The following is a 10,585-nucleotide window of genomic DNA, read 5'->3' as shown; positions in this document are numbered from 1 at the left end:
TGCATCCATAGCTCCGTTTTGTGCGTATAATATGTCAAATTGTTCGCCTCGATGAGTACATAATTTCATTCCATTGCCCCATATTCATTTGATCTCATATTGATGCCTGAATCATCGTTATAAGTATGCGTCATAATATTTCCTGCTGTCTGTTAACAGAACAAGCTCTTTTGTCATTTTTGCCATGATTGATGTGTGCATCCTATGAGGTTGATGTCTTCATGTGTTTTGAACTATGCCATGTCTTCTTTACAGAGGTTCTTACCATGTATTTTTAGGATCAATGTGGTGACTAGCACAAGCATGCAAACTAGGCAGCATGATGTTGCTGATTTTAGACCCTATTCTGCTGTTATTTTGATGCCATGTAAATTTGTCACTACAGAGAGATCTATGCATATTTTGAGATACTTCAGTAAGGGTGTTTTTAACATATGGTTATTGTCTATCCATTCATTCCCTTGGTTGCAATTATGGAGTAGTCTAGCATGTCATTTTCATGCTCTACTTTTGCTTCAAAATGTTTCCTGGCTGATTGTTTACTTGTTATTCAATTTTGCCAAGGTTGCTATAGTTGATCCTTACATGTTATGGACTTGTTCTTGCCTTGGATTGTTATAAAAACATGTCTTCTTGATGATGCTATGCTTATCTTGTCATGCAATGACTTGTGGTGAGTGAATCGAGCTTGTTAAGTAGTGTACTTGATGTTGCTGTTTTGCTAGGCTGAATCTGTTATTTCGTGATGCTATATAAACATGTTGCTACTAGTCATTCTATGCATAATCTGGAGATGATCACTAAATATGTTTTGATATACATGTCATCCTCTAACCATACATGCCCCTGGTTTCATTTATAGCCTGCTGTAAATTGTTCATATCTTGCTCCAAATTTGCTTCATAATGTTGCTGTAAGCCTGTTAACATTAAGTTCAGTTGTTGCCATGTGTTTTCCTAGTGTTCCATGCACCCTATGACCTTCCTCTTGCCATGCTTAGCTTAAACAATATGCCTTCTTACTGTTGGTTGCCTTGCCATGCCATGTAATGCTTTGTAGTGAGTTGCACAAGCTCATTAATATGCCCTCATAATTCTATTTCTGCCATGTTTGAATCGGTATTATAACTTGCTATGTTTACATGGGTGCCATCATATTTTCTGTTCCTTTTTGGCTTATGGTCACTAAGGGACTTTTTATCTATGCTTTGAGTAGAACCATGCCATGTATTGTTTTGTTATTTTAAGTCCTTGTAGCATGTTGGTTGATAGCTCTAAACATTGCAACCTGATGTTAATTTCTGCAAAGTCTAAAATTGTTATAACTTGCAATCTTACAATGTGTGTTTGAGCTTGTTCTAGTGATTTTTGTTAATAGCTCAGTGTTCATGTTTTGTTGTGCTTTACCTGTAAATCATGTACATGCCTTTAGTTTTCTTGTTGGGGTGCTGTAGTATATTGTTTTGATGCTTGCAATATGCCTAGTTGCTGTTTTGGATAGATTGTTGTTATAACTTGTATAGAGTGTGTGTTGAACCGTTGCTCCGTTTTGAGTGTGCTCTATATGGAACTTGCTTAGAATTGCATGTAGTTTCATATTATCATGTTGCATCCTTGTTTTGAGGTGTTTGCTTGATGTTTGGGTGCATTTTGCATCAATGCCATGTTTAACTTGTTTTGCTCATATCTTCTAGGCCGTAACTCCGAACTAAATGAACTTTATATGTAACTTGACTAGAATCTCGTGTAGATCATCTTGGTGCATCTTAACTTGCTGTTTAACAACTTGAACATAAGGTTTATTCAGATCTGGACCAATTTCGAAATATGCATATGAGGACTTACCGGAATTGTTATATGTTGTCCCCGGCCTCATTTAAACTTGCCTTGATGTGTTGCTCTTGTTTGCATCATCTCTTGCCATGAGTAGCCTCATGTAGCTTTGTCATGCATCATGCTTGTTTGTGCATCATGCCTTGTTCATGTGTGGTGTGTTTACTATGTTGTGTGCTTCTTCTCGATAGTTCCTGTTGCGTTGCGATCGTGAGGATTCATTCGTCTACGCTTGGTTCGGCTTCATCCGTTCGTCTTCTTCATGGACTCGTTCTTCTTCCTTGCGGGATTTCAGGCAAGATGACCGCTACCCTGGATCGCACTACTATCATTGCTATGCTAGTTGCTTCGTTCTATCGCTATGCTGCGTTACCTATCTTTTGCTCATCAAGCCTCCCATATTGCCATGAACCTCTAACCTTTGACACCTTTTCTATGCAAACCGTTGTTTGGCTATGTTACCGCTTTGCTCAGCCCCTCTTATAGCGTTGCTAGTTGCAGGTGAAGTTGAAGATTGCTCCATGGTGGACAGGATTTTGGTTGGGATATCACAATATCTCTTATATTATTAATGCATCTATATACTTGGTAGAGGGTGGAAGACTCGGCCTTTTGCTTGGTGTTTCGTTCCACTCTTGCCGCCCTAGTTTCCGTCATACCGGTGTTATGTTCCCGGATTTTGCGTTCCTTACGCGATCGGGTGATTTATGGGACCCCCTCGACAGTTCGCTTTGAATAAAACTCCTCCAGCAAGGCCCAACATTGGTTTTACCATTTGCCTCACCACCACCTACTTTTCCCTTGGGAGTCGCTCTCCCGAGGGTCATCTTTATTATAGCCCCCCCCCCGGGCCAGTGTTTGTCTAAGTGTTGGTCCGAACTAGAGCCCTTTGCAGCGCCCCCTCAGGGAAACTTGAGGTCTGGTTTTAGTTGTACGGATTGCTCATCCGGTGTTGCCCTGAGAACGAGATATGTGCAGCTCCTATCAGGATTGTCGGCGCATCGGGCGGTCTTGCTGGTCTTGTTTTACCATTGTCGAAATGTCTTGTAAACCGGGATTCCAAGTTTGATCGGGTCTTCCTGGGAGAAGGTCTATTCCTTCGTTGATCACGAGAGCTTGTCATGGGCTAAGTTGGGACACCCCTGCAGGGTATAATCTTTCGAAAGCCGTGCCTACGGTTATAGGCAGATGGGAATTTGTTAATGTCCAGTTGTAGACAACTTGACACCAGATCCGAATTAAAACGCATCAACCGCGTGTGTAGCCGTGATGGTCTCTTTTCGGCGGAGTCCGGAAAGTGAACACGGTTTTTGGGTTATGTTTGACATAAGTAGGAGTTCAGGATCACTTCTTGATCATTGCTAGCTTCACGACCGTTCCTTTTGCTGTCTTCTCGCTCTTATTTGCGTATGTTAGCCACCATGCTTGCTTAGTCGCTGCTGCAGCCTCACCACTTTACCCCTTCTTTTCCTTTTAAGCTTTGCTAGTCTTGATACCCATGATAATGGGATTGCTGAGTCCTCGTGGCTCACAGATTACTACAACAACAGTTGTAGGTGCAGGTTTCGCGATGATTTTGACGCGAGAGTGATGTTTTCTTGTCTTGGAGTTCTTCGTCTGCTTCTTCTTCGATCAGGGGATAGGTTCCAGGTCGGCAGCCTGGGCTAGCAGGGTGGATGTCGTTTGAGTTTCTGTTTGTGTTTCATCCGTAGTCGGATGATGCTCTGATGTATTGTGATGTTGTATTCATGTGGCATTGTATGCCTCTTGTATGTATCCCCATCTATTATGTAATGTTGATGTAATGATATCCACCTTGCAAAAGCGTTTCAATATACGGGTCTATCCTTGGTGGGACCTTCGAGTTCCTTTTGGATAGGGTCGTATATTGGGCGTTGACAAGTTCTTCCTTCTAGACATGGTGTTTTAAAAATGTCTTCTAATCAGCTGAACGACTCTTGTTCCGTTTTCGGGTAGACAAGTATGTTGCCAAATAAAGATGACAACTAACTTGTCCAAGTATTCCATGAAGTCTATGGGGTACGCAAAGTAGGCTGGGGTACTGGTGGTATTCTCAATTGAGCATTGGCAAAGGTCTTCTCGTCCTAGAGCCAAAGCCCATGGTCATGATCCGACCATGTTGTTGTTTGGTGGGGCTTAAGAGTTTCAAGGGTTCTAGTGTGCGGGTGAACGCTTATCATCTCATTCTTAAGCACAGTTTCTGAGATGCCAATAGTTCTACCTAGTCTTCACATCATATTACCAAAAGAATCATCTCGTATAGGTCAACTCCAATCATCACTCATGTTATTCATATGCTCATGGCTCCCGAGAGGGGGTCTAACAAAATCATACATTTCAACCATACCCAAACTCATATGCATGGATATCCTAAGGAAACACGTCGTAAGCCACTCCAAGATCTTGTTTCCTTCCTATGAATCAACTCCAACAGCCCATTAACTTCCATTAATCACTACAAATCCAATGTCTATGGTGTTCCACATGATCTTCTAATGTCCTATAATCCCCAAATACTTGAAAGAGCTATCTCTACTATAGTCAATCCACCAATTCCCATCTTCGGGGTCAAGTAACTTACAACCTCAAGCTTATATAGATCCCTAAATCAACCCCGACAATTAATCCAGTCTCCTAGTTTATTATCCACCGAAAAACATGGTATCATAATTGAGATCATCGGCATAAATCCAGTTTAATCCAAACCATGTAGACTTACTCAGCATCTAGACTTCATTAGGATCACCTATTTAATCCAAGCTATCTCCTATCAATATCCCCTGGCTAAGTCAAATCCTTATACCTTCAAGAATTTCATCATGCGATCATAATTGTCCTACAATATCCAATTTACTCCATGGGTAATGAATGTTATGCTACTCTATTAACATGATCCCACCAAGTTCATTAACTAACATGAAAACCTCAAAATCACCAGAAAGTCTTGGATAATTCCTCAGGGTCTCTGATATAAACTCATCAAGTAATTTGTCATATATAAATATCCTCAAATAGGTCTACCCTATGGCATCGTCAGTTCTGGTACTACCTTCGGATGATAATGTGCTCGTTCACTATGTCCACTAGTTCCATAATGAACAAGTGCAAGGTTACGGTAGCTTAGCTGGTTCTCTTGCAGTTTTGTGGGTTAAGCACTTGGTTAGGGATTCGAGTTGGGTTATCTCATGAAGTCTCAAAGGGTCTAGGGATGGGTTTCTAATCTTGAGAGGTAAACATAACTCTACTGGGCTGCTCTTGGTCTAGGAGGCTGCAGCAAGAGTCTCCAGTGCTAGTTGGCCGCCGAAGTAGAATCCTTGGTGTACCTTGTCTTGTCGGTCATCAGTTGAGGAGAGAGGGATGAGAGGGAAAAGCATCATAGATAGGGGGATGCTTAAAGGGGGTTCTATAGTGCAGGTGCAAACAAACACGTGCCAAAAGGCCACACACAATTTCATTAAGATAAGATAGGTCATATAGTCGCATACATGCTGCCTAAGGAAAAAGTGCAACTTATATCAAAACACAAACAGATAAGAACAAGCAACACTCAACATGGTTTCATTTGAACCATCATATGGACTCGACTACGCATAGGGGGTACATGACTCATCCTACCCTAGGGGTCCTTGGATTAAGTAGTCGTGATTGCTTAATCACTTTGAGAGAAAGGTGTTTGGTCTTCAGCTTCTAGGTTCTCCTGGGTGCCAATGGACATGCGACAGTCGGCTGCTTGTTGGGACACATCCTATTAATATGCCCGAGTTCACCACACCCGTGACATGTGACGGAAGAAAAAGGGTTGCTATTCAGTCTTGGGTATTGTCGTCGGGGGCCTGACGATGATCCTCTATTAGGTGGATATGGAAATCCATTCATATGCCTTTTGCGTGGGGTTTGGTTGCGAGCTTTCTGAAGTTCCTTGATTTGCTACTCCTGATTAAAAAAGTGGGCTTCTAGGGCAGTGATTTGTTGTTCTTGCTCGACCACCTTCTTCTTCTCGAGGCAGTGGAGGTGCAGAAGTGAAGGTAGATCTTGGCGAGCCTTGAGAAATGCTTCGTTAAGGTGGCGTAGAAGGTAGTCTCCTGCGTTGACGAAACGGATCTGGTACTTGAGGGTTGGATCCTCGTCTTCTGGGGAAATCATCACTTGAGTCAGAGCTCCAAATCCGCTCTTGCCAGGCAGGTAGCGGGTGGCATGTTCTTCTTTCATTTCTAGAAGGAGGTCTCGAAGACGGAGGAGTGCTTCGTATGCCACTTGCTGAATGGCTAGGTCTCTTGTTGGCATAGGTGGTCCAACGAAGAACCACCCCTGAGGTAAGGTCTTGGCAGGCACAAAAACCACGGCGTAGAACTCCTTATCGAACCCATCATTTTCTAGTTCGTGTAGGGTGTATATGGGCAGCAAGGGATAGTGGCATTGTTGGAGGCAATCTCTTAGCAGTGATGGAAATCCTGTTGTAAGGAGTCTCAAGGGGGCGACAGCCATCTACAAAAGTTGAATAGGAGGGGCAATACTGAACATATCCCTTAGTTTTGGGAAATCTCAGAAAAGGGAAGGTATAGGTGGGTTTGATGATTTGTTTTATCCTAACTAACGTCCAAGCTAACTAAGGCTTCCTAAAGTCAGGATGGCTCTGATACCAGCTCCGTGGGGACCCCGACTCATAAGTCGTGATCACCGAATACACGTGTACAGTGATCCCAGAGATCAATGCTCACTCAACACACAGAAGCTGAATAACAAGAGTCTTACATCCATACATACCGTCTTACACAAATTATGACCATTATGGTCAAGTCTTACATAGATAAAGCCATAGGGGTTGAATACCAAATAAACTTAAGCAGCGAAAATCTTCGTCGATAAGTAGAACCCATGCCATCTGCCTTAACCCTACAGCCATTCTGACTGGGAAACGTCCTAGTTCGCATGTTCGTCTCCAAAGAACTCTTCTTCAAACTCCCGCTCTTCCATGCCTAGCCAATTAAATAACCAGTGGCAAGCCAATGGGTACTTTGAATGTACTCGCAAGCAACCCATGATTTGGTTCAAAGTAACAATGCAACTGTACAACAAGTAAGCAACCTAGCTTCAAGCTAGTTGAGATGTCCTATCAACTTGTGGGATATGCATCAATGAACATGAGTAACCTTGAGAATAGGTTATAGATATCAACATAAATAGAATTTGAATCAGTGTCGTGCCTTTCAACATGTCAAGTCACCACCTTGACACTAATAGTTCCTTTCCACACATACATGCACCGAGATTGTAAAATTTCTGGACATAATTCAAGTAGCACCTCCCAACTATCCATGACTGTGGAAACGGCTATTCAAATAGTTTGACACTCTGCAGAGGTTGCGCACTTTACCCACAAGATCCGGGAAGCTTTCGTGTCATCCACGATCCCGCAGTACCTCAAGTACTCGGGGGAAGCACCCGATCATTACCTTTCCCTAGACAACACTAACATAGAGTCCACTCGTTGATGCACGGCCCTCGTGTATAAGCAAAAGATTGTGGGACTCTTCCCTTTTCACATTATTACGCATACACGAAGGGACCAAGGGTGTGTCCGGTGCCCTGTGAAAACAGTCATGGCCGCCTATCCAAGCACGACCCCGTCCCGAGAGTGACCTCAAGTCACCCCCGTCACTAGTAATGTGGGCACCATGCTAGTATCAGCCTAAGTAATCAATAATGCCCCGTCCCATAAAGGGGTAGAGTGGTTGCACATGTTTGGTTGCGACGGTAACCACACATAAATCTAATCCATCATTTTACACACACACACCAAAAGCTCTCTTCAGTACACCACTTCTTCCTCAAGTGGTGACCTTAGTTAAACATCTCCCAAGGGCACTAGGGGCACCCGATGGGGTTTTCAAAAGAATGTAACCATGAAGAGTTCATGGTACACATGCATCATTATGCATCAACTAGACTCTTGACAATGCAATCATGAACAAGGTAAGGTCATGAGTAGGGGTATGCATCATGGGGTGGTTCACAACAAGTTTACCACCGTCATATTTCATCATCATGCAATTGGAAAAAGGGTACCGATGAACAAGAGGGGTGTCATGGTCAAAGGGTTGCTTGCCTTTATTGGCTTGGTCTTCAAGTTCTTCAAATCCTTCTCCTTCTTCTTCTTCAGCAACTTCGTCTAATACGGGATCTAATCATCGCAAGAAAATAATGAGAAAATAAAGCAATTGTAAAACAGAAAAACCAAAGTGCTCAGAAAAATGTCAACTTATTTTTGATAAATACTAGGGGGAAATCTAAGAAGGGGAAAATTACTAGTTATGGATTTGAAGTTGTATAATAGGAGAAATGGATTTTCAGAGGGGAATATAAATGCTCAAATTTGAATTTAAATTTGAACAGTGTAGAATAGTTTGATGGATATTTATGAAAGTTACACCATTAAATAGGTGAGATTTTTATTTAAATTTAGGAGTTGGAAACATTTAATTTGGATAAATATTTAAATATGTGGAATTTTTATAAAATAGACAGAAAAAGAAAAAGAAAAAGTGGCACTGTGCCACTGGGCCAGAAAGGCCACAGTCCAGCAGGCCCAGAGGGGATTCAGCCCGCGCGAGGCCGCCATGTCGAAGGCGTAAAGGCTAAATATGCCTTCATACGACGCAGCAAAATGTTTCACGCATGCGTGAGTTTTAAACCTGACGGGTGGGGCTCACCCGTCAGAGTGTGAGGCTGACCGACGGGCCCCACGGCCGTCGTCTTCAACCTTGGGCCAGAGAGGGCGGCGAGCTCACCGGCGCCGCTGTGGTCGACGGCGAGGGGATCTGAGGGCACTGACGTGCTCAGGCCGGAGTCGCCGTCCGGGTGGAGGTGGAGTTGGTCGCCGGGGTGCAAGGGTTCACCGGCGACGAGGAAACAGACGGCAGAGCTTCGGTAGGTGCTCACCCCGGTCGATTCCGGCAACAATAGAGAGGGGAAACAGAGGGGAAATGTTTAGGGAGGTGTGGTGGTTCCAGATTGAGAGATAGAAGAGGCGGAGAGAGCCTGTACCCCGAGATCGACGACGACCCGAGGCGGCGGAGCGCGAGCTCGATCTCGAGCTCGGGCGCTTCTGGAGATGAATTGGAGGTGCACGGGGGATGATTTGGTGGTGCAGAGGGCGAGTGGTGAGGAGAGGAAAGCTCGCGGGGCTTAAATAGAAGGGGGGCGAGGTGCACCGTGGCTCGTGCGCCGACGAGCTTCTAGCCATTGCTGGAGGCCACGGGGGCTCACTTGAGCGTGTCTGGGATCCTTGCGGGAGAGTTCTATGGCTATGGGAAGGAAGAGAGAGAGCGGGAAAGGGCCAGAGCATCGCGCGTGTTAGGCCACTCATTGGAGCTCTCGGGCGGCCGGCGCGCGTGCGAGCAAGGGCAACGGGAGGGAGAAGGAGGAGGGGGACAGAGGCATGGCGTGCTGCGAACGTCGAGGAGCATCGGCTAGCTTGAGGGGGGAGAGCCGAGGTGGCCGGAGGTGCTTGGCAGGGGGTGGCTACAGTGCGGGAGCGCACTGTAGCGCGCTCTAGAGCGCCCAAATGGTCGGCATGCCATTTCCTATGCAATGCGGGCGCGGCCAAAGATGTCTGGTAGCTCTAGGGGGAAGTAAAGAAGAGGGGAGGAGCATTGGATGCCCTGGGGATCTAGTAGGAGAGGAGTGGGTTTGAGAGAGAGAGGGAAAGGGGCTGCCCAGAGGGGTAAATGAGGTGGTTTCACCCCTCAATCATTGAGCTGAGATGCAGCCATTGTTACTGGAGGTAGAGGAGGACTTGGAGGGGTTGTGGTAAAAAGTTGAGGCCATGGAGAAGAGTGGAAGAGGTCAAAGTAGTTGTTTTGGTAAAGTGGCAGAAGGTGTTTGTTGATGGTTTGGACAGGTAAATGAATTCTATTTGGCATGAGACTCAACATGGTGAAATGGCACATATAATTAGGGCCTTACACCCATTTTGAGCTTATTTGGGCAAAGTTCACAATGTAACTTTTGTAAACCCTAGAAATCAACAGAAATGGACATGCTTAGATCTAGTTAAGATAAACTCTTCTCCTTGGTGCACCACTTGGTGTAGTGTCATCATTTAGGGTTTAGAGCATTCCCACAAAGGTTGAGAGCAAAATAAGAAAGTTGACAATGTAAAGTTGTTAAAATTTGATTCTAGACAGAGAGGGTTTTGAGGCACTTTGATCAAGATATCATTTTCTCCAACTTGTGCCATTTGGTCTAGATACAAGATTAGACCATTGGAGCATGTGCACCAAGTTTGAGAACATTTGGACATGTTTGTCAATGTAGAGTTGCTCAAACTTCAAAATGCACAGAAATGGTTTTGAGGAGATTTGGTGATGTTATGTTGTTCTCCAAGACATGAGGCTTGGCAAGATCATCCAACATGTCATATGTGACATGCTAGAATTTACTTGGAATTTTTAGAGAATATTTCCTTTTTAAATATTTCAAAAGCTTGAAATGTCCAAAAAGGGTTTTTGGAGGGGTTTGACCAATATTTTGAACATGACCATGTGTTGAAACTCTTATATATGGACAATATATGTCCACTGAGTTTCCCTAAATTTTCCCAAATATTTTTAAAGTATTAAAATAATTTTAACCTATTAAAAACCATTTCTGGCCTAAAGAAAAAGCCTTTAAATAAAATAGCAAAATGACTTTTAAAATTATACTTTTGTGGTTTTGGGGAGTCCTATACC

Source organism: Triticum dicoccoides, chromosome 7B (genome assembly GCF_002162155.2).
Source record: "Triticum dicoccoides isolate Atlit2015 ecotype Zavitan chromosome 7B, WEW_v2.0, whole genome shotgun sequence".
Classification (NCBI taxonomy): Eukaryota; Viridiplantae; Streptophyta; class Magnoliopsida; order Poales; family Poaceae; genus Triticum; species Triticum dicoccoides.
This window is presented reverse-complemented; position numbering follows the sequence as displayed.